Below are 22192 nucleotides of genomic sequence, written 5' to 3' on the forward strand. Positions count from 1 at the left end.
GACAACAAATTCGGACACAGAAATCACCTCCGGTTCTGAATGAACTATATGTAAAGTAATTTCCCCGGGACGCCGATGAAACAGCTAGTTAATTAAATATTTAGCACAACGTGTATATTTAAAGTAGAATAATGTGGTTGTTATAGCGGTACTGCATACGACCAGCGAAGAAGTTCAAGCATCATCCATTTACAATGGTCGTATCTCCTCCAGGGACTGCGCACGGTTATTTTAAACTCGGCTCACACACAGGTACTAGTAAAACAAAACCCTTGTCTTTGCGTGGTTAAAATAATTGTGCAGCAGATATTTCAACTGAAGACTATGAAGATTATGAAGACCTCCGGTTTTAAGACACCAGTTCCGAAAGTAATATTTACTTCTGTATGTGTGTGTACAAAAGTGAGACTTGTCCACGCACTTGTGTTTCCTATTTTCTTATACGGCTCCGAAACATGGACAATCAAAGCCAACTTAAGAGCACGAATTGATGCCTTTGAGATGTGGATCTGGCGTAGGATGCTGCGCATACCATGGACAGCCTTCAGACGGAACGAATCAATCCTGAAGGAGCTTAAAATCACTGTAAGCTTGTATGATATCTGCCGATCCCGCATGCTAAAATTCCTTGGGCATATAGCACGTAGTGGTCCAGAGTTCCTGGAAAAACTCATTATAATGGGTAAAGTGGAGGGGAAGAGACGAAGGGGCCGTGTTCCTGCAAGATGATGTGACCAAACCCAATCTCATCTGCAACTCCGTCTGCACGAAGCTATACACACTGCTGCTGATAGGAGCACCTGGAGGAACCGGCCCAACCTCATTGCTGACAGTGACTAATGATGGTCACGATCCCCAACCTATGGGGGAACGACTTTGATGATGATGTGTGTGTCATTATTATCAGTGCCCTGCGATGACAAACACCTCCCGAGGAAACTAATTTCTGACATAAAAACTGGTTTCACTGTTGAAAAGCTAACTTATCTCAAATTCACACAGGCCATGTTTGGTTTGGGTATAAAATAAGTTTCCCGGGACGCCGTTTAAGCCGCTAGTGAATCATATATTTTGCACAACTGTAAATGTCCAAGTAGAATAGGTGTGGTTCTTACAGGGATATTACACACAACCAGCGAAGAAGTTCAAGCATCACCCCTTTTGAGTGGACGCCTCTTCTCCATGGACTGTACAGCGCACACGGTTACACGAACAGCGAAGAAGTACAAGCATGGACCCTTTACAATAATCGTATCTCCTTCACGGACTGCGCATGGTCATTTTGGAACTCGACCACATCCAGTCATAGTAAACAATCACTGCATATGACCGAGTTCGAAAAGATTGTGTTACACGCTATCAAATGAGAATATAAAGATTTTGAAGATCTCAAGATATCGAATTCGGGATATATACATTCCATCTGTGTATGCTTCATTAGCGGTTTCCCGCAGTTCCACCCACATTGTGAGGAAATTACTTCCCTAATTGAAAACAGTTTAACTGTTGGGGCGTTTACCAATCTACATTTCTCAAAAACTACATATATTTTATCCGTTCCCCTTGAAAAAACTAAAGCTAGTAACTGGTGAAACTACGGGAAACCGCTAAAGAGTCATATAATTTTGTGTGGTTTTTGTAGGTGAACTGCACACAACCAGCGTCATCATCCCTTTTGATTGGATGCCTCTTCTCCATGGAGTGCACACGGTCGTATTACACACACGCACATGGAGAGTTAGTTAACCAACTCCTTGTGTGTTAGTTTAATATGATTGTGCTGTACGTATTCAACTGAAGACGATGAAGATTATGAAGACCTCAGGTTTTAAGACACCAGTTTTGAAAGTAATATTCACTTCTGTATGTGTGTGTCATTATTATCAGTGCCCTGCGATGCCTACCACCTCTGGAGGAAACTCCTTACCGACTTGAAAAATTTTTTCACTCTTGGGAAGCTAAGCTTTCTATTTCTATTTATTATTTATTCCGGGCACGGGAAGCACTTTCCTCAAGTCGTCGGTGAAATCGCGGGATTCAACTAGTGAGTCATATACAGGATTTAATTTTATGCAGTGCACTAAAAAATCTGGTGGTTTTGGATCAATAGCAGAACATATCCGCATCATCAGTATTTTACAAGTATTTTTTTTTCATATTTTCATCCGCCCTAAAATCAGAATAATATGGAAACTAACTATTTCTACACGCTCGCGTCAGTATACGGGTTTCGCGTTGCCACCGTGCAGCCGCCATACTTATTATGACGACTCTGACCCATAGACATAATATAGTAAACAGGACTGCGCACTTTTAACCAAAAAACGAGCCGAGTGAAACAGTTAGTACGGAGGCCGTCTGTCCCTTTCTAATAGGGTGACTATGAGATTAAGCTAAGCAATGTGAGACCAATCCGAGTTTGCTGAGATTATTAAACACAGATTGGTATTGAAATTTTAACTTACGCAGTTTGTTACCTTAAAATACTAATATAGGCTTTTAATAATTAGCGGGAATTAGCAGTAATAAAAATAGGAACATTCGAAGTGCAGACTGATTTTTTTGTATTATTGCTTCACATATAGACTGCTGAGCCATTTATATCGCCTTTCTTCATTTTTTGGGAAGCTAAAACAATAGTACAATAGTTTTAAAATCCATAACCCACATTTTGCCTCAATACGAGAATTCATGGGAACCCTAGTTGTTTGATTTACGAAAATGTTATTATTAGCTTACCTATGGAACGACATATTGCAACCACCATAGGATTGACTTTCACAAGTATAAACGCAACACTTCTTCACCATTTTAATAGTTTTATTTGATTTAATACAAAAAAATATAAACTTAATTTTAAATGCTGATTACGCGCCAAGAATGTTCAGGGTTACCGCTAGAAAATAAAAAAAGCAAAATAAAAATTTATGTTGTTTATGTTTTAAGAATAAATACGAATAAATTAATGCGATTGTTATTAATTTGTTGACTTACAATTGTTAAAATAAGATAAAAATATAAGTGATTGAATTGTTTTTTTGGAAAAACTGTTGATCTCAACATTTTTTTATGCTGGCAAGGTGTTAGAAAGAGACAAACGGCCTCCGTTCTAACTATCCCTCTCGGCTCGGATTTGCCTCTGTGTATTCTGCAACCAATTTAGTACCTTATTGCGCTGGAATAGAGTTCATTTTCGTGAATATATATTTTGAGAGTGCGCAATCTTGTTAATATATTACATCTATGCTCTGACCATACAGCCGGTTACTGAACAAACATCTTTGGCTATCATTAACTTGTTTTTGTACGAAAGCATAATAAAATTCATTCCTGTATATTGCACAACTTGTAAAGAAGACGGATCACAATCCATACAAAATTGCCCCACGTCCTATAACAATGTGACGTATCTCAAAAAAAAGATAAAAATGTTTAAAAAAATATGGCATACTCTCCAATTCATTTTTTTTACACCTTCATACGAAAAAAATGCTTTAAAAATTGTTCAGGCGCTGTTATGAAAACGTCGTTCATAGAACTATTAATGGACTATTTTATTAAATTGTTTTTTTGTTTGATAGAGTATACCTCACAGGTGGTCCCATAATCATCAGGTCAGGATCTGATGATGGAAACCCTGAGAAATTCAGGGCAACTTTTGAAAGTTGTAGGCATGCGAAGAATAAAAACTTGACTATAAGGTGTATGTCTTATAACAATATGCAACAGTGAAGATTTGGAGCTGACCTGCTGATGATGGAAACGAAAGAAGGTCGAGGGAACTCGACAACTGAATATGTGAACTACCTCGTGTTTGGGCTTATATTATTTGTATTGAATAGACCTTTGCAACAGTGAAGGTTTGGAGCTGATCCGATGATGAAGACCAGAGAAGGTCGGGGGGACTCGACAACAAAATATGTAAACTACCTCAGAAGTCGGTGTCTAATGGATGTACCTAAGTTTATATCCCCACCGACTTCTTCCTATTTTTGGCTTTTCAGTGACAAGCACAGTTGTCACTATCCGCATAAATGGAAAGTTCTCATCAATACGAATAATATAAGCCCAAACACGAGGTAGTTCACATATTCAGTTGTCGAGTTCCCTCGCTCTTCTCTGGTCTCCATCATCAGATCAGATCCAAATCTTCACTGTTGCAAAGGTCTATTCAATACAAATAATACAAGCCCAAACACGAGGTAGTTCACATATTCAGTTGTCGAGTTCCCTCGACCTTCTTTCGTTTCCATCATCAGGTCAGCTCCAAATCTTCACTGTTGCATATTGTTATAAGACATACACCTTATAGTCAAGTTTTTATTCTTCGCATGCCTACAACTTTCAAAAGTTGCCCTGAATTTCTCAGGGTTTCCATCATCAGATCCTGACCTGATGATTATGGGACCACCTGTGAGGTATACTCTATCAAACAAAAAATTAATTTAATAAAATAGTCCATTAATAGTTCTATGAACGACGTTTTCATAACAGCGCCTGAACAATTTTTAAAGCATTTTTTTCGTATGAAGGTGTAAAAAAAATGAATTGGAGAGTATGCCATATTTTTTTAAACATTTTTATCTTTTTTTTGAGATACGTCACATTGTTATAGGACGTGGGGCAATTTTGATCCATCTTCTTTTTAAGTAGAATAGGCGTGGTTCTAACAGGGACTGCACACTACCGCGGAAAAGTTCAAGCACATGCCATGAAGCCCTATGAGAGTCTTCTCGACATCTTCTTCCACAAACTGCGCACTTAATTTGGAAACTGATCTTTTGTGTGGTGATAGTAAACAAAGCCCTCACGACAGACAGTTTTTAAATGATTGTGCTGCACGCTATCAACGCAACATGCCGAAGATTTTGAAAGACTCAAGACAACAAATTCGGACACAATATTCACCTCCGGTTCTGAATAAACTATATGTAAAGCAATTTCCCCGGTACGCCGATAAAACAGCTAGTTAAATATATGTATATTTTGCACAACGAGTATATTCCAAGTAGAATAAGTGTGGTTGTTACAGCGGTACTGCATACGACCAGCGAAGAAGTTCAAGCATCATCCCTTTTGACTGGACGCCTCTTCTACATAGTCTGCACAGTGCACAAGGTCACTCTTTAACTCATCTTTCAATAGTGGTGCAAATCGAACCAACCCCTACTGGAAGCGAGTTGAGAATGATTTTGCTGCACGCTGTCAACTGAAGACGATGAACATTTTGAAGACATCAAGACATCAGTTTATTTACCGCCGGCAGGTACTTTAGAATATTTTATATGTAAACACTGTTTATGACATATTGGCTGGTCTCCGTAGTTCCACCTGCGTCCCTAGGGAACTAGATACTTCCTAATTTAAAAAAAACCTCTTACACTGCTGGAAAGCTATCTATCTCCAGGTCACATTGATTTTAATTTTTTCCAGGAGTACGGTTAGGGAAGTTGTTTCCTATGAATGCTAGTATAACCATGGGAAATAGCCAGTTAATAATATGATCAGACTTCGTGTATAAAATCACTTTGATACCGTGTGTTTCTTATCGGGGTACAAGCATGGATCCTTTACTATGATTGATTCTCTATGGACTCTACGGACTGCACACGGTTATTTTGTCACTCGACCAAATGCAGTAATAGTAAACAATCCCTGCATATGAGCGAGTTCAAAAAGACTGTGCTGCACACTATCAAATGAAGATGACGAAGATTTTGAAAGACTCAAGGCATCAAATTCGGAGACTATATGCACATCTGGTAACTCGGATATTTTACACGTTATAACTGTGTCTGCAATTTTATGTATGCCATTAGCAATATCCCGCGGTTCCACCCGAATTCCGTGAATATTACTTCCCAACTTGAAAAACACTTTTACCGTTGGGGCACTTACCTATCTCCAGGTATAGTAACTATATTTTATGCGTTTCCCTGGAAAAAACGATAACTTAATACTGGATAAACTACGGGAAACCGCTAATGAGTCGTATATTTTGTACCAGGTGTAAATTTATAATTTTAGGATAGGTGTGGTTCTTACAGGGATACTACACACGACGCATCATCCCTTTTGACTGAACGGCTCTTCTCCATGGAGTGCACTCGGTCATTTCAAGCACACGCACATGGAGTGATAGTTAACCAACTCTTTGTGTATGAGCTTAAAATGATTGTGCTGTATTCAACTGAAGACGATAAAGATTATGAAGACCTTAGGTTTTAAGACACCAGTTTTGAAAGTAATATTCACTTCTCTATGTGTGTGTCATTATTATCAGTGCCCTGCGATGCCTACCACCTCCGGAGGAAACTCCTTACCGACTTGAAAAATGTTTTCACTCTTGGGAAGCTAAGCTTTCTATTTCTATTTATTATTTATTCCGGGCACGGGAAGCAGTTTCCTCAAGTCGTCGGTGAAATCGCGGGAATCAACTAGTGAGTCTTATACAGGATTGAATTTTATGCAGTGCACTAAAAAATCTGGTGGTTCAGGATCAATATCAGAACATACCCGGATCATCAGTATTTTATCAGTATTTTTTTTCATATTTTCATCCGCCCTAAAATCAGAATAATATGGAAACTAACTATTTCTACACGCTCGCGTTAGTATACGGGTTTCGCGTTGCCACCGCGCAGCCGCCATACTTATTATGACCACTCTGACCATACAGCCGGTTATTAAATTAACGTCTTTAGCTGTCATTAACTTATTTTTGTACCAAAGCACAACAAAATATAAATATACGTAACTATAAACCTTATACTATAAGTTGACTTTGCGTACTTAATAAAATTCATTCCTGTATATTGCACAACTTGTTTTTCAAGTAGAATAGGCGTGGTTCTAACAGGGACTACACAGCACCGTGGAAAAGTTCAAGCACATGCCATGGAGGCCCCAATGAGAGTATTCTCGACATTTGCTTCCACAAACTGCGCACTTAATTTGAAAACTGATCTTTTGTATGGTGATAGTAAACAAAGCCCTCACAACAGACAGTTTTTAAATGATTGTGCTGCACGCTATCAACGCAACATGCCGAAGATTTTGAAAGACTCAAGACAACAAATTCGGACACAGAAATCACCTCCGGTTCTGAATGAACTATATGTAAAGTAATTTCCCCGGGACGCCGATGAAACAGCTAGTTAATTAAATATTTAGCACAACGTGTATATTTAAAGTAGAATAATGTGGTTGTTATAGCGGTACTGCATACGACCAGCGAAGAAGTTCAAGCATCATCCATTTACAATGGTCGTATCTCCTCCAGGGACTGCGCACGGTTATTTCAAACTCGGCTCACACACAGGTACTAGTAAAACAAAACCCTTGTCTTTGCGTGGTTAAAATAATTGTGCAGCAGATATTTCAACTGAAGACTATGAAGATTATGAAGACCTCCGGTTTTAAGACACCAGTTCCGAAAGTAATATTTACTTCTGTATGTGTGTGTACAAAAGTGAGACTTGTCCACGCACTTGTGTTTCCTATTTTCTTATACGGCTCCGAAACATGGACAATCAAAGCCAACTTAAGAGCACGAATTGATGCCTTTGAGATGTGGATCTGGCGTAGGATGCTGCGCATACCATGGACAGCCTTCAGACGGAACGAATCAATCCTGAAGGAGCTTAAAATCACTGTAAGCTTGTATGATATCTGCCGATCCCGCATGCTAAAATTCCTTGGGCATATAGCACGTAGTGGTCCAGAGTTCCTGGAAAAACTCATTATAATGGGTAAAGTGGAGGGGAAGAGACGAAGGGGCCGTGTTCCTGCAAGATGATGTGACCAAACCCAATTTCATTATTATCAGTGCCCTGCGATGCCTACCACCTCCGGAGGAAACTCCTTACCGACTTGAAAAATGTTTTCACTCTTGGGAAGCTAAGCTTTCTATTTCTATTTATTATTTATTCCGGGCACGGGAAGCAGTTTCCTCAAGTCGTCGGTGAAATCGCGGGAATCAACTAGTGAGTCTTATACAGGATTGAATTTTATGCAGTGCACTAAAAAATCTGGTGGTTCAGGATCAATATCAGAACATACCCGGATCATCAGTATTTTATCAGTATTTTTTTTCATATTTTCATCCGCCCTAAAATCAGAATAATATGGAAACTAACTATTTCTACACGCTCGCGTTAGTATACGGGTTTCGCGTTGCCACCGCGCAGCCGCCATACTTATTATGACCACTCTGACCATACAGCCGGTTATTAAATTAACGTCTTTAGCTGTCATTAACTTATTTTTGTACCAAAGCACAACAAAATATAAATATACGTAACTATAAACCTTATACTATAAGTTGACTTTGCGTACTTAATAAAATTCATTCCTGTATATTGCACAACTTGTTTTTCAAGTAGAATAGGCGTGGTTCTAACAGGGACTACACAGCACCGTGGAAAAGTTCAAGCACATGCCATGGAGGCCCCAATGAGAGTATTCTCGACATTTGCTTCCACAAACTGCGCACTTAATTTGAAAACTGATCTTTTGTATGGTGATAGTAAACAAAGCCCTCACAACAGACAGTTTTTAAATGATTGTGCTGCACGCTATCAACGCAACATGCCGAAGATTTTGAAAGACTCAAGACAACAAATTCGGACACAGAAATCACCTCCGGTTCTGAATGAACTATATGTAAAGTAATTTCCCCGGGACGCCGATGAAACAGCTAGTTAATTAAATATTTAGCACAACGTGTATATTTAAAGTAGAATAATGTGGTTGTTATAGCGGTACTGCATACGACCAGCGAAGAAGTTCAAGCATCATCCATTTACAATGGTCGTATCTCCTCCAGGGACTGCGCACGGTTATTTCAAACTCGGCTCACACACAGGTACTAGTAAAACAAAACCCTTGTCTTTGCGTGGTTAAAATAATTGTGCAGCAGATATTTCAACTGAAGACTATGAAGATTATGAAGACCTCCGGTTTTAAGACACCAGTTCCGAAAGTAATATTTACTTCTGTATGTGTGTGTACAAAAGTGAGACTTGTCCACGCACTTGTGTTTCCTATTTTCTTATACGGCTCCGAAACATGGACAATCAAAGCCAACTTAAGAGCACGAATTGATGCCTTTGAGATGTGGATCTGGCGTAGGATGCTGCGCATACCATGGACAGCCTTCAGACGGAACGAATCAATCCTGAAGGAGCTTAAAATCACTGTAAGCTTGTATGATATCTGCCGATCCCGCATGCTAAAATTCCTTGGGCATATAGCACGTAGTGGTCCAGAGTTCCTGGAAAAACTCATTATAATGGGTAAAGTGGAGGGGAAGAGACGAAGGGGCCGTGTTCCTGCAAGATGATGTGACCAAACCCAATCTCATCTGCAACTCCGTCTGCACGAAGCTATACACACTGCTGCTGATAGGAGCACCTGGAGGAACCGGCCCAACCTCATTGCTGACAGTGACTAATGATGGTCACGATCCCCAACCTATGGGGGAACGACTTTGATGATGATGTGTGTGTCATTATTATCAGTGCCCTGCGATGACAAACACCTCCCGAGGAAACTAATTTCTGACATAAAAACTGGTTTCACTGTTGAAAAGCTAACTTATCTCAAATTCACACAGGCCATGTTTGGTTTGGGTATAAAATAAGTTTCCCGGGACGCCGTTTAAGCCGCTAGTGAATCATATATTTTGCACAACTGTAACCGTCTTACCACAAAAACTTTTAAACGTCAGTTTATGCCTTGTCTAAAAAAATGTCAAATTCTGACGTTGACATATGGTTCATTTTGCAGCCAAAATTTTATTAGACAAGCGTAAAATAGGGTTTAAAGTTTTTGTAGTAAGGCCCTAAATGTCCAAGTAGAATAGGTGTGGTTCTTACAGGGATATTACACACAACCAGCGAAGAAGTTCAAGCATCACCCCTTTTGAGTGGACGCCTCTTCTCCATGGACTGTACAGCGCACACGGTTACACGAACAGCGAAGAAGTACAAGCATGGACCCTTTACAATAATCGTATCTCCTTCACGGACTGCGCATGGTCATTTTGGAACTCGACCACATCCAGTCATAGTAAACAATCACTGCATATGACCGAGTTCGAAAAGATTGTGTTACACGCTATCAAATGAGAATATAAAGATTTTGAAGATCTCAAGATATCGAATTCGGGATATATACATTCCATCTGTGTATGCTTCATTAGCGGTTTCCCGCAGTTCCACCCACATTGTGAGGAAATTACTTCCCTAATTGAAAACAGTTTAACTGTTGGGGCGTTTACCAATCTACATTTCTCAAAAACTACATATATTTTATCCGTTCCCCTTGAAAAAACTAAAGCTAGTAACTGGTGAAACTACGGGAAACCGCTAAAGAGTCATATAATTTTGTGTGGTTTTGTAGGTGAACTGCACACAACCAGCGTCATCATCCCTTTTGATTGGATGCCTCTTCTCCATGGAGTGCACACGGTCGTATTAGACACACGCACATGGAGTGATAGTTAACCAACTCCTTGTGTGTTAGTTTAATATGATTGTGCTGTACGTATTCAACTGAAGACGATGAAGATTATGAAGACCTCAGGTTTTAAGACACCAGTTTTGAAAGTAATATTCACTTCTGTATGTGTGTGTCATTATTATCAGTGCCCTGCGATGCCTACCACCTCTGGAGGAAACTCCTTACCGACTTGAAAAATTTTTTCACTCTTGGGAAGCTAAGCTTTCTATTTCTATTTATTATTTATTCCGGGCACGGGAAGCACTTTCCTCAAGTCGTCGGTGAAATCGCGGGATTCAACTAGTGAGTCATATACAGGATTTAATTTTATGCAGTGCACTAAAAAATCTGGTGGTTTTGGATCAATAGCAGAACATATCCGCATCATCAGTATTTTACAAGTATTTTTTTTTTCATATTTTCATCCGCCCTAAAATCAGAATAATATGGAAACTAACTATTTCTACACGCTCGCGTCAGTATACGGGTTTCGCGTTGCCACCGTGCAGCCGCCATACTTATTATGACGACTCTGACCCATAGACATAATATAGTAAACAGGACTGCGCACTTTTAACCAAAAAACGAGCCGAGTGAAACAGTTAGTACGGAGGCCGTCTGTCCCTTTCTAATAGGGTGACTATGAGATTAAGCTAAGCAATGTGAGACCAATCCGAGTTTGCTAAGATTATTAAACACAGATTGGTATTGAAATTTTAACTTACGCAGTTTGTTACCTTAAAATACTAATATAGGCTTTTAATAATTAGCGGGAATTAGCAGTAATAAAAATAGGAACATTCGAAGTGCAGACTGATTTTTTTGTATTATTGCTTCACATATAGACTGCTGAGCCATTTATATCGCCTTTCTTCATTTTTTGGGAAGCTAAAACAATAGTACAATAGTTTTAAAATCCATAACCCACATTTTGCCTCAATACGAGAATTCATGGGAACCCTAGTTGTTTGATTTAAGAAAATGTTATTATTAGCTTACCTATGGAACGACATATTGCAACCACCATAGGATTGACTTTCACAAGTATAAACGCAACACTTCTTCACCATTTTAATAGTTTTATTTGATTTAATACAAAAAAATATAAACTTAATTTTAAATGCTGATTACGCGCCAAGAATGTTCAGGGTTACCGCTAGAAAATAAAAAAAGCAAAATAAAAATTTATGTTGTTTATGTTTTAAGAATAAATACGAATAAATTAATGCGATTGTTATTAATTTGTTGACTTACAATTGTTAAAATAAGATAAAAATATAAGTGATTGAATTGTTTTTTTGGAAAAACTGTTGATCACAACATTTTTTTATGCTGGCAAGGTGTTAGAAAGAGACAAACGGCCTCCGTTCTAACTATCCCTCTCGGCTCGGATTTGCCTCTGTGTATTCTGCAACCAATTTAGTACCTTATTGCGCTGGAATAGAGTTCATTTTCGTGAATATATATTTTGAGAGTGCGCATTCTTGTTAATATATTACATCTATGCTCTGACCATACAGCCGGTTACTGAACAAACATCTTTGGCTATCATTAACTTGTTTTTGTACGAAAGCATAATAAAATTCATTCCTGTATATTGCACAACTTGTAAATTTTTAAGTAGAATAGGCGTGGTTCTAACAGGGACTGCACACTACCGTGGAAAAGTTCAAGCACATGCCATGAAGCCCTATGAGAGTCTTCTCGACATCTTCTTCCACAAACTGCGCACTTAATTTGGAAACTGATCTTTTGTGTGGTGATAGTAAACAAAGCCCTCACGACAGACAGTTTTTAAATGATTGTGCTGCACGCTATCAACGCAACATGCCGAAGATTTTGAAAGACTCAAGACAACAAATTCGGACACAATATTCACCTCCGGTTCTGAATAAACTATATGTAAAGCAATTTCCCCGGTACGCCGATGAAACAGCTAGTTAAATATATGTATATTTTGCACAACGAGTATATTCCAAGTAGAATAAGTGTGGTTGTTACAGCGGTACTGCATACGACCAGCGAAGAAGTTCAAGCATCATCCCTTTTGACTGGACGCCTCTTCTACATAGTCTGCACAGTGCACAAGGTCACTCTTTAACTCATCTTTCAATAGTGGTGCAAATCGAACCAACCCCTACTGGAAGCGAGTTGAGAATGATTTTGCTGCACGCTGTCAACTGAAGACGATGAAGATTTTGAAGACATCAAGACATCAGTTTATTTACCGCCGGCAGGTACTTAGAATATTTTATATGTAAACACTGTTTATGACATATTGGCTGGTCTCCGTAGTTCCACCTGCGTCCCTAGGGAACTAGATACTTCCTAATTTAAAAAAAAACCTCTTACACTGCTGGAAAGCTATCTATCTCCAGGTCACATTGATTTTAATTTTTTCCAGGAGTACGGTTAGGGAAGTTGTTTCCTATGAATGCTAGTATTACCATGGGAAATAGCCAGTTAATAATATGATCAGACTTCGTGTATAAAATCACTTTGATACCGTGTGTTTCTTATCGGGGTACAAGCATGGATCCTTTACTATGATTGATTCTCTATGGACTCTACGGACTGCACACGGTTATTTTGTCACTCGACCAAATGCAGTAATAGTAAACAATCCCATATGAGCGAGTTCAAAAAGACTGTGCTGCACACTATCAAATGAAGATGACGAAGATTTTGAAAGACTCAAGGCATCAAATTCGGAGACTATATGCACATCTGGTAACTCGGATATTTTACACGTTATAACTGTGTCTGCAATTTTATGTATGCCATTAGCAATATCCCGCGGTTCCACCCGAATTCCGTGAATATTACTTCCCAACTTGAAAAACACTTTTACCGTTGGGGCACTTACCTATCTCCAGGTATAGTAACTATATTTTATGCGTTTCCCTGGAAAAAACGATAACTTAATACTGGATAAACTACGGGAAACCGCTAATGAGTCGTATATTTTGTACCAGGTGTAAATTTATAATTTTAGGATAGGTGTGGTTCTTACAGGGATACTACACACGACGCATCATCCCTTTTGACTGAACGGCTCTTCTCCATGGAGTGCACTCGGTCATTTCAAGCACACGCACATGGAGTGATAGTTAACCAACTCTTTGTGTATGAGCTTAAAATGATTGTGCTGTATTCAACTGAAGACGATAAAGATTATGAAGACCTTAGGTTTTAAGACACCAGTTTTGAAAGTAATATTCACTTCTCTATGTGTGTGTCATTATTATCAGTGCCCTGCGATGCCTACCACCTCCGGAGGAAACTCCTTACCGACTTGAAAAATGTTTTCACTCTTGGGAAGCTAAGCTTTCTATTTCTATTTATTATTTATTCCGGGCACGGGAAGCAGTTTCCTCAAGTCGTCGGTGAAATCGCGGGAATCAACTAGTGAGTCTTATACAGGATTGAATTTTATGCAGTGCACTAAAAAATCTGGTGGTTCAGGATCAATATCAGAACATACCCGGATCATCAGTATTTTATCAGTATTTTTTTTCATATTTTCATCCGCCCTAAAATCAGAATAATATGGAAACTAACTATTTCTACACGCTCGCGTTAGTATACGGGTTTCGCGTTGTGTCAGTGAACCTGGCAGATCATTGTCTAGCAGAACAACTTTTTTTTTGAGTTCTTATCGCATGCAGATGAGTTCTATAGTTCCTGATAGTTTTCAGGAATAGTTCTACCATTTTCAGCTGAAAAACGATAGTTCACAAAATGATCTGCTAACTTCCGGTAGCAGAGCATTTCTCAGAAAATAAAAAAAAAACTGAGATATTGTCACATAAACATGAGTTCCATAGTTCCTCATACTTTTCAGGAATAGTTCTGGCGTATTTCAGCTGAAAAATATTTTTTTTCCCAATTCACGTTTGAGTGTTAAAAGAGCATGAATAAAGATTAAAGTGTTATTTTCAAAGTTCAATCCAGATAAAAGGGCGAAAACTCATTTGTTTTCGATAGATGCTTCATGAAACTGTAATCTAGACTTCAATTCAAATCTAGAACTATCATTAAAGTATCAGCAGAGCATGGCTGAAAGTAAGAAACTGTGAAATTTCACATTTTAATATGAAAAAATATTCAAAAAAATATTTTCGCGGTTCCAATTACTCTAGGAGGCGGGAACTATCGCGTTTCTGATAGAAGAATACCAGCACCATAATATAACAGCAGATTCAAACCCAGAACTCTCACTAAAGTATCAGCAGAGCATGGTTGAAAGTAAGAAACTGTGAAATTTCACATTTTAATATGAAAAAAATTTTTTCGCGGTTCCAATTACTCAAGGAGGCGGGAACTATCGCGTTTCTGATAGAAGAATACCAGCACCATAATATAACAGCAGATTCAAACCCAGAACTCTCACTAAAGTATCAGCAGAGCATGGTTGAAAGTAAGAAACTGTGAAATAACACATTTTAATATGAAAAAATATTCAAAAAAATATTTTCGCGGTTCCAATTACTCTAGGAGGCGGGAACTATCGCGTTTCTGATAGAAGAATAATAGCACCATAATATAACAGCAGATTCAAACCCAGAACTCTCACTAAATTATCAGCAGAGCATGGTTGAAAGTAAGAAACTGTGAAATAACACATTTTAATATGAAAAAATATTAAAAAAAATATTTTCGCGGTTCCAATTACTCTGGGAGGCGGGAACTATCGCGTTTCTGATAGAAGAATACCAGCACCATAATATAACAGCAGATTCAAACCCAGAACTCTCACTAAAGTATCAGCAGAGCATGGTTGAAAGTAAGAAACTGTGAAATAACACATTTTAATATGAAAAAATATTCAAAAAAATATTTTCGCGGTTCCAATTACTCTAGGAGGCGGGAACTATCGCGTTTCTGATAGAAGAATACCAGCACCATAATATAACAGCAGATTCAAACCCAGAACTCTCACTAAAGTATCAGCAGAGCATGGTTGAAAGTAAGAAACTGTGAAATTTCACATTTTAATATGAAAAAAATTTTTTCGCGGTTCCAATTACTCAAGGAGGTGGGAACTATCGCGTTTCTGATAGAAGAATACCAGCACCATAATATAACAGCAGATTCAAACCCAGAACTCTCACTAAAGTATCAGCAGAGCATGGTTGAAAGTAAGAAACTGTGAAATAACACATTTTAATATGGAAAAATATTCAAAAAAATATTTTCGCGGTTCCAATTACTCTAGGAGGCGGGAACTATCGCGTTTCTGATAGAAGAATACCAGCACCATAATATAACAGCAGATTCAAACCCAGAACTCTCACTAAAGTATCAGCAGAGCATGGTTGAAAGTAAGAAACTGTGAAATAACACATTTTAATATGAAAAAATATTCAAAAAAATATTTTCGCGGTTCCAATTACTCTAGGAGGCGGGAACTATCGCTTTTCTGATAGAAGAATACCAGCACCATAACATAACTGCAGATTCAAACCCAGAACTCTCACTAAAGTATCAGCAGAGCATGGTTGAAAGTAAGAAACTGTGAAATAACACATTTTAATATGAAAAAATATTCAAAAAAAATTTTTCGCGGTTCCAATTACTCAAGGAGGCGGGAACTATCGCGTTTCTGATAGAAGAATACCACCACCATAATATAACAGCAGATTAAAACCCAGAACTGTCACTAAAGTATCAGCAGAGCATGCTTGAATGTAAGAATCTATGAAATTTTACACTTTAATATAAAAAAAAAATATTTTCGCGATTTCAATTACTCTAGGAGGCGGGAACTATCGCGTTTCCGATAGAAGAATACCACCACCATAATATAACAGCAGATTCAAACCCAGAACTCTCACTAAAGTATCAGCAGAGCATGGTTGAAAGTAAGAAACTGTGAAATAACACATTTTAATATGAAAAAATATTCAAAAAAATATTTTCGCGGTTCCAATTACTCTAGGAGGCGGGAACTATCGCGTTTCTGATAGAAGAATACCAGCACCATAATATAACAGCAGATTCAAACCCAGAACTCTCACTAAAGTATCAGCAGAGCATGGTTGAAAGTAAGAAACTGTGAAATTTCACGTCTTAATGTGAAAAAATATTCAGAAAAATATTTTCGCGGTTCTAATTACCAAAGGAGGCGGGAACTATCGCGTTTCTGATAGAAGAATACCAGCACCATAATATAACAGCAGATTCAAACCCAGAACTCTCACTAAAGTATCAGCAGAGCATGGTTGAAAGTAAGAAACTGTGAAATTTCACATTTTAATATGAAAAAAATTTTTTCGCGGTTCCAATTACTCTAGGAGGCGGGAACTATCGCGTTTCTGATACAAAAATACCAGCACCATAATATAGAAGCAGATTCAAACCCAGAACTCTCACTAGAGTATCAGCAGAGCATGGTTGAAAGTAAGAAACCGTGAAATAACACATTTTAATATGAAAAAATATTTCAAAAAAATATTTTCGCGGTTCCAATTACTCTAGGAGGCGGGAACTATCGCGTTTCTGATAGAAGAATACCAGCACCATAATATAACAGCAGATTCAAACCCAGAACTCTCACTAAAGTATCAGCAGAGCATGGTTGAAAGTAAGAAACTGTGAAATTTCACATTTTAATATGAAAAAAATTTTTTCGCGGTTCCAATTACCCAAGGAGGCGGGAACTATCGCGTTTCTGATAGAAGAATACCAGCACCATAATATAACAGCAGATTCAAACCCAGAACTCTCACTAAAGTATCAGCAGAGCATGGTTGAAAGTAAGAAACTGTGAAATTTCACATTTTAATATGAAAAAAATTTTTTCGCGGTTCCAATTACTCTAGGAGGCGGGAACTATCGCGTTTCTGATACAAAAATACCAGCACCATAATATAGAAGCAGATTCAAACCCAGAACTCTCACTAGAGTATCAGCAGAGCATGGTTGAAAGTAAGAAACCGTGAAATAACACATTTTAATATGAAAAAATATTCAAAAAAATATTTTCGCGGTTCCAATTACTCTAGGAGGCGGGAACTATCGCGTTTCTGATAGAAGAATACCAGCACCATAATATAACAGCAGATTCAAACCCAGAACTCTCACTAAAGTATCAGCAGAGCATGGTTGAAAGTAAGAAACTGTGAAATTTCACGTCTTAATGTGAAAAAATATTCAGAAAAATATTTTCGCGGTTCTAATTACCAATGGTTGAAAGTAAGAAACTGTGAAATTTCACATTTTAATATGAAAAAATTTTTTCGCGGTTCCAATTACTCTAGGAGGCGGGAACTATCGCGATTCTGATAGAAGAATACCAGCACCATAATATAACAGCAGATTCAAACCCCGAACTCTCACTAAAGTATCAGCAGAGCATGGTTGAAAGTAAGAAACTGTGAAATTTCACGTCTTAATGTGAAAAAATATTCAGAAAAATATTTTCGCGGTTCCAATTACCATAGGAGGCGGGAATTTCATAGTTTCTTACTTTCAACCATGCTCTGCTGATACTTTAGTGAGAGTTCTGGGTTTGAATCTGCTGTTATATTATGGTGCTGGTATTCTTCTATCAGAAACGCGATAGTTCCCGCCTCCTTTAGTAATTAGAACCGCGAAAATATTTTTCTGAATATTATAATGTGAAATTTCACAGTTTCTTACTTTCAACCATGCTCTGCTGATACTTTAGTGACAGTTCTGGGTTTGAATCTGCTGTTATATTATGGTGCTGGTATTCTTCTATCAGAAACGCGATAGTTCCCGCCTCTTTTGGTAATTAGAACCGCGAAAATATTTTTCTGAATATTTTTTCACATTAAGACGTGAAATTTCACAGTTTCTTACTTTCAACCATGCTCTGCTGATACTTTAGTGAGAGTTCTGGGTTTGAATCTGCTGTTATGTTATGGTGCTGGTATTCTTCTATCAGAAACGCGATAGTTCCCGCCTCCTAGAGTAATTGGAACCGCGAAAATATTTTTTTTAATATTTTTTCATATTAAAATGTGTTATTTCACAGTTTCTTACTTTCAACCATGCTCTGCTGATACTTTAGTGAGAGTTCTGGGTTTGAATCTGCTTCTATATAATGGTGCATGTATTCTTCTATCAGAAACGCGATAGTTCCCGCCTCCTAGAGTAATTGGAATCGCGAAAATATTTTTTTTATATTAAAGTGTAAAATTTCATAGATTCTTACATTCAAGCATGCTCTGCTGATACTTTAGTGAGAGTTCTGGGTTTAAATCTGCTGTTATATTATGGTGCTGGTATTCTTCTATCAGAAACGCGATAGTTCCCGCCTCCTAGAGTAATTGGAACCGCGAAAATATTTTTTTGAATATTTTTTCATATTAAAATGTGTTATTTCACAGTTTCTTACTTTCAACCATGCTCTGCTGATACTTTAGTGAGAGTTCTGGGTTTGAATCTACTGTTATATTATGGTGCTATTATTCTTCTATCAGAAACGCGATAGTTCCCGCCTCCTAGAGTAATTGGAACCGCGAAAATATTTTTTTGAATATTTTTTCATATTAAAATGTGTTATTTCACAGTTTCTTACTTTCAACCATGCTCTGCTGATACTTTAGTGAGAGTTCTGGGTTTGAATCTGCTGTTATATTATGGTGCTGGTATTCTTCTATCAGAAACGCGATAGTTCCCGCCTCCTAGAGTAATTGGAACCGCGAAAATATTTTTTTTAATATTTTTTCATATTAAAATGTGTTATTTCACAGTTTCTTACTTTCAACCATGCTCTGCTGATACTTTAGTGAGAGTTCTGGGTTTGAATCTGCTGTTATATTATGGTGCTGGTATTCTTCTATCAGAAACGCGATAGTTCCCGCCTCCTAGAGTAATTGGAACCGCGAAAATATTTTTTTGAATATTTTTTCATATTAAAATGTGTTATTTCACAGTTTCTTACTTTCAACCATGCTCTGCTGATACTTTAGTGAGAGTTCTGGGTTTGAATCTGCTGTTATATTATGGTGCTGGTATTCTTCTATCAGAAACGCGATAGTTCCCGCCTCCTAGAGTAATTGGAACCGCGAAAATATTTTTTTAAATATTTTTTCATATTAAAATGTGTTATTTCACAGTTTCTTACTTTCAACCATGCTCTGCTGATACTTTAGTGAGAGTTCTGGGTTTGAATCTGCTGTTATATTATGGTGCTGGTATTCTTCTATCAGAAACGCGATAGTTCCCGCCTCCTAGAGTAATTGGAACCGCGAAAATATTTTTTTGAATATTTTTCCATATTAAAATGTGTTATTTCACAGTTTCTTACTTTCAACCATGCTCTGCTGATACTTTAGTGAGAGTTCTGGGTTTGAATCTGCTGTTATATTATGGTGCTGGTATTCTTCTATCAGAAACGCGATAGTTCCCACCTCCTTGAGTAATTGGAACTGCGAAAAAATTTTTTTCATATTAAAATGTGAAATTTCACAGTTTCTTACTTTCAACCATGCTCTGCTGATACTTTAGTGACAGTTCTGGGTTTGAATCTGCTGTTATATTATGGTGCTGGTATTCTTCTATCAGAAACGCGATAGTTCCCGCCTCCTTTGGTAATTAGAACCGCGAAAATATTTTTCTGAATATTTTTTCACATTAAGACGTGAAATTTCACAGTTTCTTACTTTCAACCATGCTCTGCTGATACTTTAGTGAGAGTTCTGGGTTTGAATCTGCTGTTATGTTATGGTGCTGGTATTCTTCTATCAGAAACGCGATAGTTCCCGCCTCCTAGAGTAATTGGAACCGCGAAAATATTTTTTTTAATATTTTTTCATATTAAAATGTGTTATTTCACAGTTTCTTACTTTCAACCATGCTCTGCTGATACTTTAGTGAGAGTTCTGGGTTTGAATCTGCTTCTATATAATGGTGCATGTATTCTTCTATCAGAAACGCGATAGTTCCCGCCTCCTAGAGTAATTGGAACCGCGAAAATATTTTTTTGAATATTTTTTCATATTAAAATGTGTTATTTCACAGTTTCTTACTTTCAACCATGCTCTGCTGATACTTTAGTGAGAGTTCTGGGTTTGAATCTGCTGTTATATTATGGTGCTGGTATTCTTCTATCAGAAACGCGATAGTTCCCGCCTCCTAGAGTAATTGGAACCGCGAAAATATTTTTTTGAATATTTTTTCATATTAAAATGTGTTATTTCACAGTTTCTTACTTTCAACCATGCTCTGCTGATACTTTAGTGAGAGTTCTGGGTTTGAATCTGCTGTTATATTATGGTGCTGGTATTCTTCTATCAGAAACGCGATAGTTCCCGCCTCCTAGAGTAATTGGAACCGCGAAAATATTTTTTTAAATATTTTTTCATATTAAAATGTGTTATTTCACAGTTTCTTACTTTCAACCATGCTCTGCTGATACTTTAGTGAGAGTTCTGGGTTTGAATCTGCTGTTATATTATGGTGCTGGTATTCTTCTATCAGAAACGCGATAGTTCCCGCCTCCTAGAGTAATTGGAACCGCGAAAATATTTTTTTGAATATTTTTTCATATTAAAATGTGTTATTTCACAGTTTCTTACTTTCAACCATGCTCTGCTGATACTTTAGTGAGAGTTCTGGGTTTGAATCTGCTGTTATATTATGGTGCTGGTATTCTTCTATCAGAAACGCGATAGTTCCCGCCTCCTAGAGTAATTGGAACCGCGAAAATATTTTTTTGAATATTTTTTCATATTAAAATGTGTTATTTCACAGTTTCTTACTTTCAACCATGCTCTGCTGATACTTTAGTGAGAGTTCTGGGTTTGAATCTGCTGTTATATTATGGTGCTGGTATTCTTCTATCAGAAACGCGATAGTTCCCGCCTCCTAGAGTAATTGGAACCGCGAAAATATTTTTTTGAATATTTTTCCATATTAAAATGTGTTATTTCACAGTTTCTTACTTTCAACCATGCTCTGCTGATACTTTAGTGAGAGTTCTGGGTTTGAATCTGCTGTTATATTATGGTGCTGGTATTCTTCTATCAGAAACGCGATAGTTCCCACCTCCTTGAGTAATTGGAACCGCGAAAAAATTTTTTTCATATTAAAATGTGAAATTTCACAGTTTCTTACTTTCAACCATGCTCTGCTGATACTTTAGTGAGAGTTCTGGGTTTGAATCTGCTGTTATATTATGGTGCTGGTATTCTTCTATCAGAAACGCGATAGTTCCCGCCTCCTAGAGTAATTGGAACCGCGAAAATATTTTTTTGAATATTTTTTCATATTAAAATGTGTTATTTCACAGTTTCTTACTTTCAACCATGCTCTGCTGATACTTTAGTGAGAGTTCTGGGTTTGAATCTGCTGTTATATTATGGTGCTGGTATTCTTCTATCAGAAACGCGATAGTTCCCGCCTCCTAGAGTAATTGGAACCGCGAAAATATTTTTTTGAATATTTTTTCATATTAAAATGTGTTATTTCACAGTTTCTTACTTTCAACCATGCTCTGCTGATACTTTAGTGAGAGTTCTGGGTTTGAATCTGCTGTTATATTATGGTGCTGGTATTCTTCTATCAGAAACGCGATAGTTCCCGCCTCCTAGAGTAATTGGAACCGCGAAAATATTTTTTTGAATATTTTTCCATATTAAAATGTGTTATTTCACAGTTTCTTACTTTCAACCATGCTCTGCTGATACTTTAGTGAGAGTTCTGGGTTTGAATCTGC

The 22192-nt window shown here is 37.6% G+C and overlaps 1 protein-coding gene across 11 annotated transcripts in view; it reads right to left on the bottom strand.

Moving 5' to 3' along the window:
- The window catches only part of LOC124644801 (coiled-coil domain-containing protein AGAP005037), a 300925-nt gene that overhangs the window by 219809 nt on the left and 58924 nt on the right, over positions 1-22192 (bottom strand). The window lies entirely within an intron of this gene.

The sequence above is a fragment of the Helicoverpa zea genome, chromosome 31 (assembly GCF_022581195.2).
Source record: "Helicoverpa zea isolate HzStark_Cry1AcR chromosome 31, ilHelZeax1.1, whole genome shotgun sequence".
Lineage (NCBI taxonomy): Eukaryota > Metazoa > Arthropoda > Insecta > Lepidoptera > Noctuidae > Helicoverpa > Helicoverpa zea.